Source organism: Hibiscus syriacus, unplaced genomic scaffold, assembly GCF_006381635.1.
Source record: "Hibiscus syriacus cultivar Baekdansim isolate YM2019G1 unplaced genomic scaffold, ASM638163v2 tig00001190_pilon, whole genome shotgun sequence".
Lineage (NCBI taxonomy): Eukaryota > Viridiplantae > Streptophyta > Magnoliopsida > Malvales > Malvaceae > Hibiscus > Hibiscus syriacus.
The window spans coordinates 14,887-38,690 of NW_024061847.1; the positions used below are offsets into that span (position 1 = coordinate 14,887).

Consider the following 23,804-nt stretch of genomic DNA (forward strand, 5'->3'; position numbering starts at 1 on the left):
AACAATACTTGATGTGTGGTTCCTTTGCCACCAAGGAAGGTTCTCATTAGATGCAAATTGGTGTACAGGGTTAAGTATCAGTCCAATGGTGAGGTTGATCGCTACAAGGCGCGTTTGGTTACGAAAGGTTACAACCAACGAGAGGGTGTAGATTATGTTGAAACTTTCTATCATGTTGCCAAACTTATTACAGTGCGTACTGTCTTAGCCTTGGCTTCTATGAAACATTGGTCATTGTTTCAAATGGATGTGTACAATGTTTTTTAAGGGTAATTTTATTGAGGAAGTTTACATGAAGCTACCACAGGGATTCTGCAGCCAGAGGGAGAACACAATTTGTAGATTAAAGAAGTCTATTTATGGCCTCAAACAAGCTTCCAGGCAATGGAACATGAGGTTAACTGAAGCCTTAGTTGCTGTTGGGTACATTCAAAGTAAGTTTGATTTCTCACTCTTTACAAAAAGAAAAGGAACAAACATAGTGATCATGCTTATATATGTTGATGATTTGTTGATTACTGGTAATGATGCTGCAATGATAGATGAAATGAAAGGAATCATGCATGCTAATTTCCGAATGAAGGATTTAGGAGAACTTAAGTATTTTCTTGGTTTTGAGATACTTAGATCAAGTGAAGGGATTTTGTTAAACCAAAGGAAATATGCACTAGAGCTTATTGAAGAAACATGATTAGGATGGGCCAAACCTGTTTGCACTCCTATAAAGCAGAATGATAAATTCACTACTATTGATTATGACTCTAAATTGGTAGAAAGTAGTGAACAAAAGATATATGATGAAATGTTGCAGAATAAAAAAGAAGTATTCCAGAGGTTAATAGGAAGATTAATCTACCTTACTCATACAAGACCATATATTACTTAAGTGGTACATCATCTAAGTTAGTTAATGCAGCAACCCAAAATATCACATTTAGAAGCATCACTTAGAGTGGTTAAGTATATAAAAAAGAATCTTGGTCAAGGAATTTTACTATCTTTTGCAGGATAATATCAGTTAATAACCTTTTGTGATGTTGATTGGGCAGCCTGTTTGATGACAAGAAAATCAATTATTGGTTTTTGTGTTAAGCATGGAAATTATTTGGTTTCTTGGAATCAAAGAAACAAAATACCATAGAGATAATCAACAAAGGCAGAGTACATAAGTATGACAATGGTAGCAGCTGAAATTGTATGCTTAAGAGGTTTGTTGATGGAATTGAGTGTAAAGGACTTGCAGTCAGCTAAACTCTATTGTGATAATAGGACAAAATTGCAGTTGCAGCAAATCCAATGTTTCATAAAAGAACAAAACATATTGAAATAAACTGTCATTTTATTCGGGAAAAAATACAAGAAGGGATAATATAAAAAAATTATGTTTCATCAGCAAATCAATTGGCTGATGTTTTGACCAAGGCTTTGGGAACACATCAACATGAATATTTAATTTCTAAGTTGGGAGTAAATGATATCTTTAGACTACCAACTTGAGGGGGAGTGTTGAGAAATAGTTTAGTAAGTTAGTTAGTTACATTCTGTTAACAGTTAGTCAACAATTAGTTAGTAAATCAATTACTGTTACTAGCTTGTATAAATATAATATTATACCAATATATTTGAAATATATTGATGAATTCTTTTACACAAGTTTATTTTTAACAGCCATCTTACAAACTCATGTGATTTTACGTCTATTCAATCAGTCCCATGTGATTTCGTACAATGCAATACAAAGATCAAAGAAAAGGAGAGGTGGGAAGATAGAAATTTAGGGTTATTAGGGATTTAGGACTTAGGAAAAATTAGAGATTTAGAAGATTGAGGTGGCGATAATAGGATGACTAATAGTGAAGGTCTGACGATGGGTAGGTAGACGATCTGATATCAGCACGTTTTCATCTATAAAGGGAGTACTTTTGAACATCTTTATATTGAATTTACTTATTATTAATATATGCTATTATAATACATTTTATGATAAGAATATTAGTTAAGTAACTTAGTATGAATTCATATTACACATTGTTATTTTTAATATGTTAAGAATGTTAGGATAGTTTTATTATCATATTATATATACATCAAGGCAGCATACTTATAATGCATTTCATTAGTTTATTTGCATTCATGTTAAACTCTTAGGCTTTATACATTATCTTACACATATTAGGAGATGATGTACTTAGCTCATGACCATCATACTTAGCTCACATTACCATAAACAAACATGGCAGCAAGGTATTTAGCTCGTTTTAGCTCAATATCATGAACTTACCTTGTTTCCTTGCACATATAGGTACAATGGAGTGTGATGCACGTTGAGGTAGCTTGGTGAATGATTTGGACGTCATGCATAGCTCACAAACAGCTCACAAAGTACAAGGCAGCTCATGGAATGCTAAGGGAAGCTCGGTTCAGCTGGATAAGCTTCAGGCTAGCTAAACTTAGCTAGTTGGACTATTTGAAGCTGAGTTGCTAAAAGTGATGACAAAGGTAGCTGAATGTAGCTGAACATGCTGTTATGGAGCTCAAAGGGACTCGGCTAGGAAGATCATTCATAAACAGCCCTATTCTTGCTAGCTAGCTCAACACTCAAGCTAGCTTGGAAGGAGACACATGCACGCCTAAGATGGAACCCATGATCAGCCATCATTCCATGCGCAAGGCTACACCACAAGCATCCTAGAGAGGCCATGTGCACGCCTTGTGACCAGACCACCATGTGATTGGCGTGTGACTTCATTTAGGCGCCAAGATGAAGAGTCCTCTTACCATTCGGCCAAGCACTCCTTACTCTCCAATTTGGCGCCAACTTGAAGGGGTACAAGCACTATTCGGCCAAAGGATATTTTCCTCCATTTAAACCGAACCATCCTCTCTATTTTTAATTAAATTATGTCATTTTATAGAGGCACAAGGGCTGGCCGAAACCTCTTGTAACCATTCGGCCAAATCCTTCCATTTCCTATAAATAGGAAAGAATATTTCATTTGTAAGCACACCTTTTATTCAATTAAAGTGAGATTATTCTCTTCTTAAGTCCTGGTGACTTTTTATCGACTTATCAAGTATTTTATACTTGTGGCGTCAACCCCTTCCTTTCATCTTGATACTTCTGGTTCCTAGTTCATATAACTAGTGGGTCAAAGTACTTAACACCATCCCTTGAAGAAACAATATAAAGAATGGGTCTCTGCTCTATATAGCATTGGTTCTTCTTTGAGATCTCTTCAAGATACTATCCTCACAACCATCCTTTTATTTCATCACCATAACCATAGCCTTATCAACTATCTTCCGCTTCCATTACTCATTATTTAAATAGCCTACCAATTCACCCATACGTCTACCACCCTTAACCATTCTACTTTGAGCCATTCACTTTGCAGGTTGTTTTGCTTCCTTCCTAGATCCACAATCATTTGAAAAGGTACAAGTACCTTACATCACGATCGACGATAGCGATGTCGACATGTGTGGTTAACATTGATAAGTGGGATTATAATCATTGATTTTAGATTTTTTTTGTGATTTTAAAAAAAATAAGAATTATTTTTAAATTAAAATTTTAGGGTTTTAAAATAAAATATTTAAACATTTATAAACACAACACATGTTTTGTTTAAGTGATTGAAACTTTTTAATGTTAGCGGCATACCAAACACCTAAAATGATAACATCGAAAATATTATACTCACTTAAAAAAACACTTTAAACATCTAAAATGAGGAAAATATAATTTAAACATATATCTTTTTAATTAAACCTAATTAAAATAACTCCACTACAAGTAACTTAAATACTGAAAAACCTAATGTCTCAATATTTGAAACTCCACTACAATTCTTATTCGCAAATAAAATTCTGATCTTAATTTTAAAAGATAATGTTCTCTACACCTAAATAAATAAACTTACTATTACAGAATCCAACCAAAATTTCAAACATAAATTATATTTTCTGCCTCCAAATCTATTGATTTTTTTGGGCTTAATATCCAAATAATTGCTCAAACTATATCATTTTTCTCGAATAGGTGCCTACAATAATTTTTGGCCTATCTATGTGCCTAACGTTACAAACGTTACCACTTTAGGTACCCAGGCCGTCAATGGAGTTAATTTCCTCCGTTAAGTGACACGTGTCACAATATGATAAATTTAAAATTTTTATATAAAATTAAAAAAAATAAAATTATATATTTTTTAAAAAGAAAACACATAAGTTTTGAAATAACCCCAAAACTTTGAAAACCTTCATTTCAACCCATAACCCACACAGACTGCTGTCATTTGCCGTTGACGAAGCTCACCCAACCTCACCTCTTCCCAACGGCCAAAACCCCTACGAAATTGTGACCGATCGACAATGAATCAATGTTTTATACCCCACAAACTCTAGGATGAAAATCACGATCCAACGCATTTCGACAATCAATCAGCAACAAATACGACATCATATAACTAGGATGATGGTAGAGACTATGTCAGCGGTGGTGGCTGTGGCCAGAGAGGACGACGACGTGTTAGTGTTAGGATTTGAGGATTTTATGGATTTTGAGGATTTTATGTAATTTAAAAGAAATTAAAGGTTTTTTTATAAATATAATAATATTTTTAATTTTTTTAAAAAATAAAATTTAAATTACCAGATTGTGACATGTGACACTTAACGGAGAAAACTAACGGTAGTTACAATCCGGGTACTTAAAATGGTCACGTTTGTAATGTTAGACATCTAGATGGGTAAAAAAGTACTGTAGGCACCTATTCGAGAAAAATGATATAATGTGTGTACTTATTTGGGTATTAAGCCATTTTGTTTTATAAAAAAAATACTAAATCAAATAATATAAAAAGATTATATTAAATCAAATAATGGAAGACAGTTGGATTTTAAAAATTGACAAGTTTTCGACATTCTTTAACTGAAAGTAATTTCCTGACATAGCGAGTTGAGCCCTGAGCAGCGAAAAGCTCGTTTGCCTTTATTATTGCCGATAGTTGTACATAATGGGATCCCCCAAACTTGGCTCATAGATCAAATATTAATTAGGATAAAATACATAAATGAAATCAGAATTATAGTGTATTGTTTTATTGAGTCTTTTAATTATTAAAAATTATAAAATAGTATCTTAACTATAAAATATTACTTTATTGAGTCATTCGACTATGAAAAACTATAAAATGGTTATCTGACTATTCATATATTCCGAATTCGTCATTTTCTATTAAAAAATTAATAGTCGTTTGAGTTAGACGTTAACATACTAACTAGTATATGATAAAATTATATTTTAATGACGTCTACTATCGTTACTTTTAATACACCTCAAACGATTATGGGACCAGATTTTGTCATATATCTATCAACAAGTTAACGTCCAACTTAAAAGGCCATCAATTTTTAATGAAAAAGGACGAGTTTGGAACATATTAAATGTCATATGACCAGTTGTCTCTTTTGAGATAGTTTTGCTTGAAACACAAGTTTGCCTTCCTTGAGATTGTTTCTCTTGAAACACCAAATTTATCTCCCTTAAGATTGTTTCACTTGAAACTATTTTTCTTGAAATGCCAATTTCTCTCTTTTGGGACAGTTTCCTTGAAAAAAATTCATCTCACTTGAGATATTTTCTCTTGAAAAATTATGTCTCGCTCGAGACATTTTCCTGACATGACTTAACTCGCAATGGAGGAGTCATTCACAACTTAGCTCAACTTGTGACGAGGAGCTAATTTTCTACATTTTAGGCATGCCTAAGAGCATTGTATTCATGATTTTACATGCATATGTATCATTTTGCATATTTTTTGAGTCAGATTTCAACTTCACGATGAAAGATATTGGTCTCGAAGAAAATCCAACTTTAGCTTAACTTCACCATCTTGAGTAGAGGAATCAATCATCTTTATCATCTTTAAATATTCATAGACACACTAACCAATGGTTATGTTGACTTTTGTAGATTCAACTACTTTGGGACCTTGATGAACCAGACGAATATTTTCAAACCCATCTACTTGAAGATGTTAAAGAACCTTCAGAATGGACTCAAAAAGAGCCACTCATTCTTGAAGATGAAAAAAAGAAAGTGAAAGAGCATATCAATCAAAAAATGATAACACCAAGGAACGAAGCTACATCAACTGGACAAAAAGTGATCATTTTTTTTTATCTTAGCTCTATTCCCATTATACGCTAATGAGCAAAGAGGGACAGTTGTAATACCCAATTTTTATCCGGGCTCCAAACTCATCTGAATGCAAGAGAGTTTGTTTACACTGACCATGGTGAAAATAAAAGTGTCATCATATCAGAAAATATCCCGGAAGAATCTTGCTATACTCAGTGTGATCTCCTATCAATAGAAAAAATATGCTAATTGATGTGATTAGATAATATTAGATGTTTTTTCCTTAGATAAGAAGATCTTGTATTATTTAAGCACATCTTAATCACCGATGTAAATAATATAGACCATTGGATGTTTGGAGGCTCAACTATAAATAATGGCCTTTTCCATCTCATTATATGAGGAATAGAGAAAAAAAGGAGGAAAAAAAAAAGAGAGAAATCACCAAATAGTTGTAATTTGAAAATTAAGAGCAATACAGAAGAACTTTTGTTTAAATGACCCGAACCCTTCTAAGTAAATCTTTGGTAAGATGTAGATTTGGTAAAATGTAATTTTAGGTATCTGACCTTACCTAACTCAAAAGGTTGGTGGTGACTCTAAAAATGTAAAATTATTCACTTTAAGTCGAGACGCGAATCTTGGGCCACCTGAAGGACCATTACGACAAAACTTTAGATAAAATTCTAATTATAGTCTTTTTTGTAAATCTAAAATAATATAGGGCCAAATTATAAATTTACCCATTTTTAATATCTTTCCTCCCTTAATTTTCTCTCTCGCTAATCTTCATTAAAGCCAAACACAAAATTTTCTCTCCTCCTTCAATTCCTTGTTTTAGTTACTTCTTTGAAATAGAAAAACACAGAGGAAGAGGCTTACCTGAAGCTATTCCAAAACTGTGAACCTCTAAAACACATAATTGAAACATCATCCACTCAACTTGCAACCCAATGCAAACTGAACAATGGGAGGGGCTTACTTGAAGCTATGGTGAAGACGATAGTGAAGAAGATGCATTGGGCATGGGAAGATGGCATCCCAGCCCAGCCACTGGTCGGTCCTGATTCAGTACCCGTTTCAGTCCAACTGAGAGCAGGGCATTCACGATGGAACCCATTGCCATCCATAAAGCCTCAGCGTCGTACCACCAAAGGATCACCCCACCAAACAAAGCCGACACCAACCACTTGCTCTATCATTTCCAATGACCCTAAATTAATAAATGCCTAAATCAGTGTCCTAAAAGTGTATATAAGACAAAAATACACTCACTAGATGATTCAAAGGGCCGATCCAATTCGGCTCCGCCTACAACAACTGCAACTACGACGACAATGGCAAATAGAGCGATGGCCGCATCGAATCGATCAGGAAATGATTCCGTGGAAAACAAATCAGTGAATCGATGTTCTAGTTGCAGAAAACGTGTCGGGTTGACCGGATTCAGGTGTCGATGCGGCCTGCGAGGACTTTTATGTTCGGATCATCGGTACTCCGATCGATACGATTCAGGTGTGGTCGTGTTTGGCTTAATGAAGATTAGCGAGCGAGCGAGAAAATCAGGGGAAGAGAAACATATTAAAAATGGGTAAATTAATAATTTGGCCCTGCATTATTTTAGATTTACAAAAAGGCCAATAATTAATATTTTATCTAAAGTTTAAGGGCTACAATAAAAATTAAGCCATTTTAATGACATGCCATACTATCAAACTAACAACATCTATCGATTTAGTGATCATATCTTAATTAAAACGAAACGAAAGAAACCAAATCTTATGTTTTCTGAATCCAATGACCAAATCTTATATTTTATGAATCCAATGACCATAAGTTTATAAAACTCAAAAGAAAGTGTCCAAATATATAGTTTACCCAAAAATCAATGTAAAAGAAAATGAATAAAAGCACGTAAAATCTAATAACTATAATAATTATATTAGAATGGGGAATTGAAAAACGTTAAAATTTGCACGAATTTCAGTGACCTCGATGGTAAAGGAATTGTTGTTATTCCTTTAGATCTCTGATTCGAGCATCAGGAATACAAGGCGTACGAGCTATCAATGTCAAAAAGTTGAAAATTATATTTGAACAGATATTACATTATACCTCATATAATTTAAAAAGAAGTAAAACTTTTGTAAAGATGAAACACTAAGACATTTGCTAGTTAAGACATTAGAACATTAAGTACTAAACTAGAAGTAAATGGCCTGAAAATCAATCATACAATCAAACTTCATGTAGAAAGAGAATAATACATGAGACTTTTTCTCGAACAAAACAAAAATCAATGTAAGCTATGATAAAACATACACATATGAGGTAAATTTATTTGTTGGCTTTCGATCCTAAAAGGAGAAGCCAGAATGGCCATTTAGGAGTAAAAAAAAACAATATTTTTGAAAGATTAAAGATGATATTTTCATGGATAGCAAAGCTTATTGCTACACTTTTAATATTTATTTCAATTTTCAATCATTTACTCATACAAACTATGAACCAAACTATGTTTTAACATCTGTGACTATAAAACTCTCCCAAAATCTCTTTAAACCTCAAGGTTTTAAGTTTGGCCAAAAACAGAAACCTGAGGCTTAAGTGTTTGAAATCTATTATGAGCACATATTTTTTTATGTACATTGTTATCATAAAATAAGACATAAATTAAGTAACTTATTATGTTATAAAGTCATAAGGTATTAAAAGTATCATAGAAATAAAAGTATATATACTATTAAAGTTGTATTTATAATTTGATGAGGGGTAGAATTATAAATAAACATCAAATTATAAATACAAATAATAACTGATTTTTAAATAAGCTATATAAAACGATTATGGTTGTTAAGAAATAGATCATCTCGTATTTTCTCTTATCCAATCAAAGAGTTTATACTTAAGAGAATTCTATCTTCTTGAATGATCACAACTAACACTACAAGAAAATATACCTTTAATGACACGCGAACGATCACACACGCTAATTTATGACTTGCAAAACATGTGTCATTAAAAAAATGTCATGTTTTTAAAAATCTGAACGATTTATGACTTACAATAATGTGTGTCATATTTAATAGTCATAATCCAAAAAATTTACAAAACACAGAGTATAGTTTTAAATGTGTGTCATCTTTAGGAGTCGTATTTTAATTTTCCCCCCATTATTTTCATCCTTTCCCGCTTCTCTTCCCCCCTCGTTAATCAATTCACGCCCCATACTTCCCCTTTTTCTCTTTGCATCAGTCCACTGGTTTCGCCATTCCCCTCATTGTTTATCTACAAAGTGAAGGGAGAGAAAAGACCGAGGCTTTTTCTAGTTTTCTCTCTGAATTTTTTGGGTTTTCTTTTTTTTGGTGAGGATATTTTCTTAAGTTTGTTGTTTTTTTGGTGGAGATTATAAGCTGAGAAAGAGGGAAAAATGTGGGATCTCAATGACTCGCCGTATCAACAACCGAGAGACGATGAATCCGAGGGTTGTTGTTCTTCGCAGAAGACTTCCGTAGATGGTGATGAAGACAAGGGAAAACGGGCTGGATCCATGTCAAATTCAAGTTCTTCAGCTTTGGTGGTCGAGGATGGATCAGAAGAAGAAGATGGTGAGCGAATTAAAGAAGAGAAGTAGCAGGATTTTTGATTTCTCGGTGCCTCACGAAGAAGAAAAAAAAGAGTGCTCCATGGAGAGTGAACCGACTCCCGTGACCCGACAGTTCTTTCCTCTCAATAAAGACCAGGAAACGAGTTCGTCTTCAGGGTCCCCCTTCTTTTTTTATTTTCTTGGCCTCCTTCAATGTCCCATTAATGTTCTTTTGTTTTTACTTTCGGGTAATTTTTTTTTTCATTTCCTTCGGTGTATCTGCCATGAAATTCCTGCTTTTCATTTCCTTGATGGGTTTCGGGTAAATCCAACTTTTATATTCGTTCTCTAGATGCATTTTTTCTAACACCATCACCATTCAAATGTCCTCTTGTATTTGCATTAGCTGTGTTATTAAAAATCATTTATCTTTTGTCATTTAAAATTAACTCCTTGATCTTTGATTGGGAAGTTTTTGCATGATTTAAACTAATCTCCAAATTATGTTCTTTATGCTATATATTCCCATGATTTGTAGGTATTATCACAACATTACTTCAAACACCTTGGTGGTCTTAGAGTCGATGGCTGCTCATGGTGTTAGGACTTTGACATATTCTAGTACATGTGCCACATATGGGGAGCCTGAGAAGATGCCAATCACTGAAGAAACCCCACAGGCACGTTGCAAACTTGGTTTTATGCTTGATAACTATTTAAATTTTTGTTTGAGGCCAAATATTAAAGGATCAACCTTCATCAATTTGTGGATTAATATAGAGTTGTATTACAAGGAAATTGACCTTCGTTTTGGAACCAACTCAGGTTCCAATCAATCCATATGGAAAAGCTAAGAAGATGGCAGAAGATATCATCATGGATTTCTCTAAAAATTCAGACATGGCAGTAATGATCCTAAGGTTTTATTTTAGTTTACTTTTAGGAGCTTTGAGTTTACTTCATGTTTTTTTCTCTCAATATGCATAATTTTATCAACTTAGCATCCTAGAAGTCTTCCATGCCTTAAACCAAAATTAAGTATTTTAGATCATTATACTTTCTCATTGGAGGGAGTTAGTTGATAAGTTTTCATTGTTCTGCCAGCCAACTGCTGCATATATAAGACATACATGCAAGGTCTACATAGTCCTGTTTTTAACACAGTCATTTTGTAGTTCTAGATTACAAGGAAACCATAGAAGGTGGCTTAGTTCAAAATAATTTAGGATTGATGAACTTTGTAGACCTTGAAGGGATTCTACTATCATATTCAATGGGTAGTTCTGAACACAATTGTTGATAGTCCAACAATATGCTCTCCTATTAATATATTATTATTGTTATTAAAAACTTGAACATTAAAAGGAATTTGCTGAGGTTATGATTCATATATATTTTTATGAATTTTAGATACTTCAATGTGATCGGGTCAATTCCTGAAGGAAGATTAGGTGAGGCTCCCAGACCTGAGTAGAGTGAGCATGGACGAATTTCAGGTGCTTGTTTTGATGCAGCTCGTGGTATTATTCTTGGTCTCAAGGTGTGTTATTCCTTTTATCCCTTCACTATGATTCTTTAATGATTGATACGTATTTCAGCTACACCTGGGGTCAAGATGTAAACAACTATTCATTTACAAACAATGTAGAGAACACTTCATTATTTTAGGAAGATTGTGAACACCACAGATACTTTCTTGAAGGCCATGTGTATATTGCTGATGTGAAATTGGATAATTTTGTGAATGTATTCTCTTCCTAACCATGGGAAGTGCAAAGAAGTATACTGAAGTGCAAATATGCGTTCAATCAAATCATTGATTTTCTGTGTGTGAGTATCAAGTAAAGTTCATTAGAATCAAAAGTATATATAAGTTATTCTAAAGTTTGACAGCTACTAGAAAAAAATCTATGATCATTTATGATGCTTACATTTTCATCTTTTCCTTGAAACACGTTTGCTATAGATGATGATTTTGCATAGCTGGATTCTTTGTGTATCTAATTTAATTTTCTTTTATGCTGACATCACCTTTGCAAGCATCTGCCTAATACGTTAGGCAGATCTTAGAGCTCATTGAAGATTTGAAAGATTTGGATTGAACTATGATTATCTGTCATTCCACATGTTTAACAATGATGCATTTTCTCGAGTGAAAAAGATTGTGTATATGATAAAATAATCTGTGTATTAATTACCACAACTGTACTTTGTATGTGGTTTTTGCATGTTTGTTTTGTTCTTGTAACTTTTATAATGTTATCACACCTGTCACCCAAGATGTCCATAGTTTTGCCTTTATGGTTTCAAATTGATTTTGGTAAACTTTGTTATGATTATTGTGATTTTCGTGTAGGTCAAGGGAATGGACTATAAAACACACGACGGGACTTGCATTCGTGATTATATCGACGTTACTGACCTGGTCGATGCTCATTTGAAAGCTCTTCAAAATGCAAAGCCCCATAAAGTGGGAATCTACAATGTTGGCACCGGAAGAGGTAGATCTGTGAAGGAGTTTTTGGAGGCATGTAAGAAAGCCACTGGGGTTAAGATCAAAGTCGACTATCTGCCCCGCCGACCTGGAGACTATGCAGAAGTGTATCCAACTAAGATAAGGCAGGAGCTGAATTGGATAGCTTGATTTACCGATCTCCAGGAGAGTTTACAGATTGCATGGAGATGGCAAAAGGCGCATCGCGACGGATACACAACATCCTCTTAGGTGATAGTTTCTTCTCTTGAGTTGTTCACACTCATTTTTTTTATTATAGCAAATGGCATATCGAAGAGATGAATGATAGTTTCTTCTCTTCATTTTGACAGAACATAATCCCGTTATATTTGTATAGGGTTTTGAGGAATCTTATGTGACAAACTTTATTATGTCGTGATATTTTGTATCGACATATGATTACAATATTTTTGATAACTTAATGTGAATATATTGTATGCAAATGGATTGCTTATATATAATATGATATATATATTTAGTATTATGTGACATTAAATGTGATTTAGTTTGATTATTTTTCAATCTACAATATATATATATATATATATATATATATATATATATATATATTTACGAAATACAATCATGACACAAGAATGTGTGTCATCTTTTTTAATGACGTGTGCTTTAATGACACGCAATGTAAGTCATACATGCGTGTCATAAATTTATGACACATAAATGTGTCATCTTCATTTATGATGAGGGCTTCAATGACACGCAATGCGCGTCATAAATGCACCTCATAAATTTATGACACACAATTGCACGTCATCAAAAATTCATGTCGGTGGCTTCAACGACAGGCATTTGTGTGTCATCCGCACCCATAGATGACGTGCAATGCGTGTCATTAAAGGGATTTTTTCTAGTAGTGTAAATAAAGATTCAAGGATTTTAACCTATCAATTAATTCAAGTACGCTTCCGCATCTAGTATTTTAATCTTAATGATTTGACATGAATATATCTTGATTTGATTTCATATTTATTATAGTTAGGTTCTAACGTTAAGCAGAACACCACCCCAACCTACAACCACAAAATAAGATATCTAAACCCTTTGTTTTGCATAATTCATTACAATGAGCATCTAGCTAAGTTTCTACCATACATGTTTTTACAGGGGTTTTAATAGAAACCTTTTTTTCTTTAAAACAAATATTAAAGTACCAAAAAGAAAAAACAAACAAAAAAGATATCAAATTTATTAGTAAAGAGGTGAAGAATGAATCATATAGGAGGGGGATTCATTTCGGAGACTTCAAAATAGTGTTCCTTGAGGGAACGTAGCAACAGTGAATCAACAGTCATCACCACTGATGTCGGCTTAGAGCCCTGCTTGCTACTGCCGATGGCGACGCCTCTTGTTGCTATGAGTTGGCAAGCCTTGCTCTCTGTCACCTCTCTTCTCCACATCTTTTCCTTTTCCATCTTCGGCTTTTACTTTCACGGCTTGTAGAAAAATTGGAGAACTGAAGCCCAATGAACAATAGGTTAATTTCTATATTGTAAACCGGGTAGGCAAAAAAACCCGAGCCCGAATTTTATAATTTTTAAATTCTCACATAAAGGGTTTACTACAAATAATATATATGATTATAAATAAAAAATAGTTGAATTTCATAATTGATGTATATGATTTTGTAATATGTGTTTAAATGATGTTTTGAGTCATGTTTGTTTTGATTGTTTTGTATAATCAGTGTTAAGTATGATACTTGTGTTAGAAAAAATATTAATTTGAAATTAAAATAATAATAATAATAATATATATATATATATTATTAAATCGAACGAAGAAAAATAAATATAAAATTTAAATAGAGAAATGGATTTACTCGTATGTAGAAAATGAACAAAGTCAGGTAAACAGAAGAAGAATTTTGTTGAGGCATGTATAAGCAGTGTTGAAACGATCCTTCAGGTGGTCTGGGATTGAATCTCAACTTGAAGTGAATGATTTTACATTTTTTGAAGTCGCCACCAACCTTTTAATTAGGTAATGTTGGATACCTAAATTTTACCTTTTACATGATCTATGTCTTATTAGATATTCACTTAAAAGTGTTCGAGAATCGATTATGTGTGGGGAATTAGCATACTCACATCGCCTTTTCAGTACCAACACGGTTACGAGTAGGGATGGGCATGGGTCGGGTTGCCCGAAAATTTTACATCCTTCACCCGACCCGAAAAATATATACCCTTCACCTGACCTGACTTTTTGAGATAAAATCCAAACCCGACCCGACCCGAAATAATAATAAAATTATTATTTTTATTCAATAAAAATAGTGATTTAATTAAAAAATAATATATAGAGGGGCATTATTGTAATTATTCATAAATATATAACGTAAAATTATAATTTTTGGGTCGGGTTGGGTCGATTATTTTTCATCCAAAAGCCGAATTTGACCCGACCCGAACATCACCTTTAAAAAACTCGACCCGACCTGACCAAAACCTGAAATTTTTAAAAAAACCCAACCCGATCGGGTAGGGTTGGGTCGGAACCCGTCAGGTTCGGGTTCCATGCCCATCCCTAGTTACGAGTTGTCTTAAATGAAAAAAATTAAAGTTCGAGCCAAAATTTAAAGTGAAGATAATATTCATGGGTACCAGTATAAAAGAAACATACATAAAAAATGAAACTAATACTAGAAATAAATAAATATAACATGAAATTTAAAAGGCATACCATAAATATGAAAAAATATAAATAGAAAGATTTAAAAAAAGTAAATAAATAAAACCAAATCGATTTAAAATAAAAAATTCTATTATATTAAAATGAAAAAGAATGAAAACAAATTGAAAATGGTGTGCATGCCTCCAAGCCAATTAAATAAAATAAGGAAAAAACGTATGTTAAAAAGTAAATTATGGGAATCAAATTGAATGAAATAAACAGTATGTTCAATAATGGTCGAATGAGAAAAAAATCCAAATAAATTAGGAAGAAAATGGCGAAAGCCAAATTGAAAAAAAGAAGAATGGGTTAAAATGAATTAATATGAAATTGAAGGTTAAATTAAACGAAATTAAAATGAAACTTTGGATGGGGGATTAGAATGAATTTTCAAAGAAATAACAGGGATGACCGTAAAAATTATCCCCTACCCATTAAAAGCGCAGATTCTATAAGGAATTTGGATCGGTCCTCGGGTCATTTAATTGAAAATAAAAAAAAAACAATCGGCCATAAAAAAGTTAAAATAAAAATTAAGCAGGTTAAGTAAAAAAAGGAAAAAAAGTTAAAATGACATAACATTCCAACGAATTTCAGTGGAGAGCCTCAACGTGAGCTAGATCTAGACAAGAACTTCATCCCTCGTTCATCAGTCTCCTCTTCCGATGGGTTTTTGAATAAAAAGGAATAAAGTAATGTCAAGCGAGAGTCAAAGCGCTAACATGCAAGCAAGAAAAACATGAGAAAAATTAAATAAATCACATTTTATTGTTTTTCCTTTTCGATCTTCTTACAAAAGTTTTTTTCTCAATTTCTCACCTTTCTCTCTCTTCTCTCATCTTTTCCTCTCTCTTTTTATCTCCTCCATTTGACATAAGATGAGTGCCTATTTATAGGTATGAAAAACCTTAAAAAGAAACCATAATATCTTTTCATTAATACTAGATACACAAATAAAAAAAATCCTACTATAATGAAAAAAATCCTAAATAACTCTAAATAAATAAAGGAGAATCTAAACTTGAATTTAATTACAAATAATTAATAAAATAATTAAAAACTCATAATAAATTAAAAATCTCGTTTAGACCTGTATTTAATTTTCTACATGCTCTGTTTTCTCTAAAATAAGCATATCTCGAGTAACCGATGTCCGATTGAGGTGTTTCCAAACGAGTTGAAAAGCTAACTGAAAGTTGGTTCTGTTTCAACAAGACATCTTTCCTTGGAAATGTCTGAATCTCATTCTAAAATTTATTGTAAGTCAGTTGATGTATCGAGCTTCAAAATATGCTAATAAAAATGTTTGAGTCTTATAAATGGTAGGCTGCACGAAAATTGAGTATTACAAACATTTTCCTTAAGACATATTCGTCATCTCCTCGATGATTTGAGTAATGTTAGACGTCGATCTCTCAAGTATAACGACAAATGATCACAACAATAGTGATCAATCAACACAATCTTGCTTTTCTCTATAATCGGAAAGAATGAATTTGGAAGAAATTTTCAAAGTGATTTCTTATTCCAAAATTCTAAACTTTTGTTGTGTCTAAGATTTTTGCCTCAACTAACATATTTATAGTGGAGAGGAAATGAATATAAAGGTTACGACCTTTTGATTAAGAGTTAAGACCATTTGATGAAGATATTTATTAAAAAACTAATATGTATAATTGAATGGATGCAACTTTAAACCAAAAAATAAGTTTATTCACCAAGTGACATGACTTATTATAATAAATCTATTCACCAAGTGACATGAGTTATTATAAATAACATCAATTTTATTCGATTACTTTATTATTTTCCAGCAACCCCCACATGAATGAGATTTATGATTTCAAACACTGGCTTGATGCAATAATAGATTCTACGTTTGATATTTTCATAGGATAGGTAGGTATCCCCCTTTGATAATTCCCTTGTGAAAACATGTTTACCTTATTGGTTATCCAGTATATGTGATTTCCTTGAACTATCGTGCCGTTTGTGTAAGCAGTGACATACCTCACACAATTATCTCATTCACAAGAATTTTATTCTCATGATTATGTCCATATAGTCGTGGACATCTCTAGGTTCTTCAACAGTTTAGAGAACCATGATCCAATAATCTCCTTGAAGCGGCTCCACTTCACTCTCACATAGATTACTTATGTTGTTTGGCTCATCGAAACACATATTGGTCATTAAAACTGAAATACCCCAAATATCGAGTCGATGATCATATTGAAAGGATTTAAAATTTGAAGGATTAAATTGAATTAATGATAAAGCATAAGAAATGATGTATTTAAGATCAATTAGTAAGAATGGAATAATGAAAGGTCATTTTGGTCCTTTTGAGATAAATGGATTTAAAATTCATTTTGTTAGGGATTTAAGAGAGAAAAGGGGAAAAAATTAAAAGCTAAGCCATTTTCTTCTTCTTCTTCTTCTTCCCCGTTGCCCGTGCTCTCCCCATAACCAAGGTAAGTTTTCTTTGAGTTAGTTTATTCTTTAGTTTATGGGCAAGTTTTGAAACCTTAAGTGATATAGAGACTTAAGGAAAGTTCATGGATGATTAAAACTAAGGGATTAGTGATTTATTTGAGATTTAAGAAATGGGTTTTTAAGTGATATGTTGAAATAAGAGTTTTTATTTAGGTTTACAAGTATATTTGACTTGTCAAAGATGTAAATAAGAGATTTGAAGCATTGGATGTGATTAAAAACATGTTGGAAAAAGTAGTATGATTTTTAGTTTAGAGTGTTCTATAGAGAATTTGGATGTTATGGGAAGATTAATGAAGGAAAGCTAGTTGGGTTAACTGATGCTAAGCTTAAGGGTATTGTTTGAGGTAAAAGTAAGAGATTTAAACGAAATTTGGGTAAAAATTGAGTTGAAAAATGGAAAATCAGGGTAAGGGTATCGGTACTGGAAGAACAGTACCGGTACTATAGGTTTAAAATTGGGGAAATAAGATGAACAATATCGATACTGATGCAATTAGTATCGATACCATGAATTCCATAATGCAAAAATGGTATCGATACTGATAGGGGTGTTCAGATCCAATCAGATCCAAAAAAATAACTGAAAACTGAACCAAAAAACCGATAACCGAAAAAAAATCGAAACAGATTTAGTGTGTTTAGTTTTTTTAAAAAACCGATCGATTTGGTTCGGTTTCAGTTTGGAAATCCGAAACCGATCCAAACCGAACCGGACCGATATCTCTTACAATGAACGACACTGTTTCAAGTGGTTTGTTATAGAAAATACTATTCTATTCTGTGAAGGCTTCGTGTTTCCATGTAAATACAATATTGGATGTTGAAACATTCATTACAATGAAGACTAGGCATGTTTTAATGCGTAGAATGTATTTGTTGGTAAAAAGGTAAATTACAGAGGATCAAATTTTGCGCCAGCTGGTTAGCATCAGACTTTGAAACTTGTTTTAATGTTCTTGACTGTAGTATGGTCCATGATAAATGAGATTATGAGGGCTAGAAAGTCAAGCCTGGGACCTAAAATTTATATATTCTGTGGGTTTTTATTTCTATAACATGGAAAATATTCTCTCTTTTTATTTCTTAATGGAATGTATCATTTTTCTGTTTTTAAGCTGTATTCTTCTTGTTATTTTATCAGATATTCTCTGATGCATTCATTCACAAGTAACACTTTTTCTTTAATTTTTTTTCTCATTTGTTTCACATAGAAAAATATAAATGATGATGCCTAATGTAATTGTTCTAGTTTTAGTTTGCAAACTACAAAAGGAGTACTTCTTCATGGTCCACATGGAACGGGAAAGACTTCTTTGGTTTGCAAACTACAAAAGGAGTACTTCTTCATGGACCACATGGAACGGGAAAGACTTCTTTGGCTTGGCTATGTGTCCGTGATGCTGGTGTTAGCCTCTTCTGTGTTAATGGACCTGAGATTGTTAGTGAATATCATGGAGAAAGTGAGCAAGAATTGCACAAAGTTTTTGAGTCAGCTATACAGGCTGCACCTTCTGAAGGATTACTGCAACAGGCATGAGTTCTGTTTATTGACAATTTTCTTTTCTTCTTTGTCGAGTTTTGTGATTTTAGTCGTTGCAATTTTAGCTGCTTAAATCTACAAATTGTGTTGTTCGTTTACCTGAATTTATTTTGTAATATACCAAAAACCGCATAAATCCAAACGAATCAAGCCGCACTTAATTGGACCGGATCAGATTTTTTTAGAAACATCCAAACTGCAAACATTTATACTTTCGGATCGGATGAATGTTTCGCCAAAAACTGATCCAAACCGACCGCGAACACCCCTATATACCCAAAATTAGTATCAGTTAGGGATGGCAATGGGTCGGGTCGGGTCGGGTTTTTGGGCCACCCGACCCGACCCGAGAAGAAAGGGTTCTCCACCCGTGACCCGACCCGACCCGACAAAATTAATGTTTCACCCGACCCGACCCGACCTGAAAAAAAAAAAAAAAATTTAATTCAATGAAAACAGTGACTTAATTGAAAAAAATTATATATGGAGGGATATTATTGTAATTATCCCTAAATATATAAGATAAAATTATATATATTTTTCGGGTCGGGTCGGGTCGGATTTTTTTACCCTAAACCCGACCCGACCCGAACAGTGCATTTAAAAAAACCCGACCCGACCCGACCCGAACCTGATTTTTTTTTTAAAAAAAATCCGACCCGATCGGGTCGGGTCGGGTCGGGACCCGTCGGATTCGGGTTGAGTTGCCATCCCTAGTATCAGTGCCATAGTATAGAAGTATCGATACCATGGTAGGGGTACCGGTACTATTGAGTCTGGAAAATTAAGATAGGACGAATTTTAATAAATATTGAATATAATAGTACATTTAAGTATTATTAATAGTAAAAATGTTAGAGAGTATACTATCATTGGTACGATATGTGTACTTAATGGATGCTTGTGTAGATCGTAACTAAGCTCCCGAGTCTAGCAAAAAAAATGGGAAAAGATAAAGTTGTTGAATAGCTGGACATCCTTAAAGCTTATTAACGAGGCATACCAGATGGGTGCATTTATTATGTACATTAAGAGTTATAGATGCATGTTGTTAAATGTATATGTTGCACTTTCATATTAGTACTATGTGTTCTATCGGCACTAAGTGTGCAATCCACATAATTCATAATGTGTTTATGAAGGATCGTATCAGCACTAAGTGTGCAATCCACGAAATTCATAATGTGTTTATGAACGACCGTATCAACACCAAGTGTGCAATCCACGGAATTCATAATGTGTTTATGAACGACCGTATCGACACTAAGTGTACAACACACAAAATTCATAATGTGTTTATGAACGAGTGTATCAGCACTAAGTGTGCAATCCACGGAATTCATAATGTGTTTATGAACGACCGTATCGACACTAAGTGTACAATCCACAGGATTCATAATGTGTTTATGAACGACCGTATCGGCACTAAGTGTGCAATCCACGGAATTCATAATGTGTTTATGAACGACCGTATCAACACTAAGTATGCAACCCACAGAATTCATAAAATGTTTATGAATGACTGTATCGACAATAATGTGTGCACCTCAAAGAAATTATAATGAATTGCAAGCAATAAATGTGTATTTGATAGATATTATATAATGATGTAGTGATTTCACCTCATTGGTGTTCTTGCCTCACTAAGTAAATACTTAACATGTGTTTATTTCACGCGTAGGTATTAGCAAGCAGAGTAAGGAGTGCATCTGACATTGCAAATTAGGAGTCACCTCATCAGTAACTGTACGACATCTATGTCTATTTTTGATATTATTAGTCGACATGTAATAGAATTACGATAATGCTCTGAAAAGTATTTGACTTATAATGATGTAAAAAAGATAAAATGTTTGAACATTAAATTTTGTTTATATAGTAAAGTTTAATGAACATTTTATTATTATTAAATTAAAATGTTTTATGGAAAGAGACAAAAATTTTACTGGTTTTAAAAAGGAGGAAATTCTTTAAGCGTGATGTGACATCTGTGTCTCGTGTAATGAAATATATACGTGAAATGAGTGTTACATTTATTTGTATCAGAGCTATAGGTTTAGCTGATCTCGACTAAAATCAAGTGTATTTTAATGTAAAAAGGGTTTACATGCCACTAAGATATCAAGGTTACTGATATGGTATAGTTAGAATATGATTGATGTCACTCATTACTAACTTAAGTATTATCCTTATGTATATTATATTAGATGTCAGATTCTACGAATTCGAGAAGAGCGACTGGTTAAGAAATTTGAGAAGGGTCGGGTAGCGAGAGCTATGAAGCTAATAGTGAGCATCTGGTCCCATCTGAAAATGCTAGCGCGCCTGCACATCAGAGTATGCCTGTGCTCGAGTTTGGAGCTTTTATGCAAGCTCTTGATGCCATTTTGACTTGGTTCTAACCTCATCCGCCTCTCTCTGCTCCTCCAATACCACGTATGTTAATCCCTAAAGAGTTGAGAAGTTTGGTAGCTCTTGAGTTTCGGGGAGAAGAGGATCAAGGTCCGATGGATGCTGATTTATGGCTAAATGATGTTATGGTGATGTTGGAAAATCTTCAATGCTCAGATTCTGAAAAAACTGGATAGACCTGTATATTTACTTTGAGAATCAGCTCGAGTGTGGTGGTCAAATACTACAATGTACGCATCACCTGAACAAGTGACCTGGTAATTCTTTCAAGATGAGTTTACGAACAAGTACATCGGGGAGCAGTTTATGCAGTCAATGTTGCTGAAGTTTCTTAATTTGAAACAAGGCGATCTAGCTGTACATGAGTATGAGGCTGAATACAACAAGCTTAGTCGTTATGCTACTGAGGTAGTTCCCAATGATAAAACCCGACGTGATTGATTTATCCAGGGTTTGAGGCCAAAGTTGAAAGAGATGATGTTGGCTTTAAACTTGCCTAGCATGCAAGAAGTTATTAATCGAGCTAAGGCTATTGAAAGATACCAAGAGGAGACTATAGAAACAGAGCAGTTTATGTAGATGGGAAAAGAGTTGAAATGTCTTCAACTTCCCATCATGCTAAGAGAGGCAAGGGCACGAGTTCCCAATATACTGACAGAGATAATTCTGCTGTAGCTTCTTAGAAAACTAAACAATCACAATATTTTGCTACTAGCTCGGGTAGAGCATATGGAGAAAGAGCTAATCCATGTCAGACATATGTCAAATTTCATTGGGGAGTGTATAAATTGCTCTCTGGCGCTTGTTTTCATTGTGGAGAAACTGATCACTATGCTCGAAATTGTCCACAGAGATCAGGAGATAGATCAGTGCAAAATGAGATATCAGTAGCAACATCTAGTAGAAGTAGAGGAAGAGGAATATCCGATGGTCAATCTGAGTCAAACCAGCGACAGGATACTCATGAAGTCACCCGAATTTATAATATTAAGACTAATGAAGATCGGGATGACCCGAAAATTTTAATTGATATATTCCATCTTTTTTATGAACCTGTATTTGTTTTGATTGACCCCGGTTCTACACATTCTTATATTAGCACAAAGTTGGTTAGAGCTAGAGGAATTCCTTTAGAACCAATTGTTAGTGAGATGATAGCGGTAAACCCTATGAGCCATAGTGCGATAGTAACTCGGGTAAACCAATTGTTTCCGGTAAACTTGATGGAGTTGCTCTTTGATGAGTTTGAAATTATTTTGGAAATATATTGGTTGTGTCCACATCATGGATGGGTTGATTGTCGCAAGAATCGATTATTTTTGAAGGATGCGGAAGACTCTGAAATAGTAGTGATCGACAAAAAAGAGAAATCACCATCCAATGTGATATCAGCGATGATTGCAAAGAAAACGATGTCAAAAGGGTGTATAGCTTTCCTAGCTAACGTGATAGACACTCGAGTACAAGAAGTGAGATTAAACGATATCCCAACGGTTAAGGAGTTTCTAAAGGTTTTTCGGGAAGAATTACCGGGTCTATCTCCAGATCGTGAGGTGGAATTCAGGATTGAGGTTACTCAGGTACCAAACCTGTTTCTATGCTCCATATCGAATGGCTCTAACAGAGCTAAGAGAATTAAAAGCCCAATTTCAAGAGCTACTTGATAAGGGATTTATCAGACCTAGTGTTTCTCCTTGGGGAGCACCTGTGCTATTTGTGAAAAAGAAGGACAAATCTATGCAGTTATACATCGACTACAGTCAGTTAAATAAAGTAACGATAAAGAATAAATATCCTCTTTTAAGAATTGATGATCTATTCGATCAATTGAAAGGCGCAATAGTGTTCTCTAAGATAAACCTGAGGTCGGGATACCACCAATTAAAGATCAAAGAGGATGATATTTCAAAAACTGTTTTTCGGACTCGGTATGGACACTACGAATTTGTTGTGATGCCATTTGGATTGAGTAATGCTCCTGCAACATTTATGGACTTGATGAACCGAGTATTCCAACTTTACTTGGATCAATTTGTGGTGGTATTTATAGATGATATTTTGGTGTATTCCAAGTCAAAAGAAGATAATGATGCTCATCTTAGGGCGGTTCTTCAGACGCTTCGAGAAAAGAAGTTGTATGCCAAATTATTCAAGTGCAAATTTTGGTTAGTTGAGATTGCTTTCCTTGGTCATATCGTCTCCGCAGAAGGCATAAGAGTTGATAAAAAAATATTCAAGCTATAGTGGATTGGCAACCCCCAAAGAATGTTTCTGAAGTTCGGAGTTTCTTGGGGCTTACTGGTTATTATAGGCGGTTTGTGAAGAACTTTTCAATGTTGGCTTCACCGATAACTAAATTGTTGAGGAAAGACGTGCCTTTTGTTTGGCCGGAGAAATGTCAAAAAAGTTTTGA

General features: G+C 33.8%; 1 pseudogene; it reads left to right on the top strand.

Moving 5' to 3' along the window:
* The first annotated feature begins 10,276 nt into the window (after positions 1 to 10,276).
* Positions 10,277 to 12,456, top strand: LOC120123739 (annotated as a pseudogene).
* The last annotated feature ends 11,348 nt before the right edge of the window (positions 12,457 to 23,804 follow it).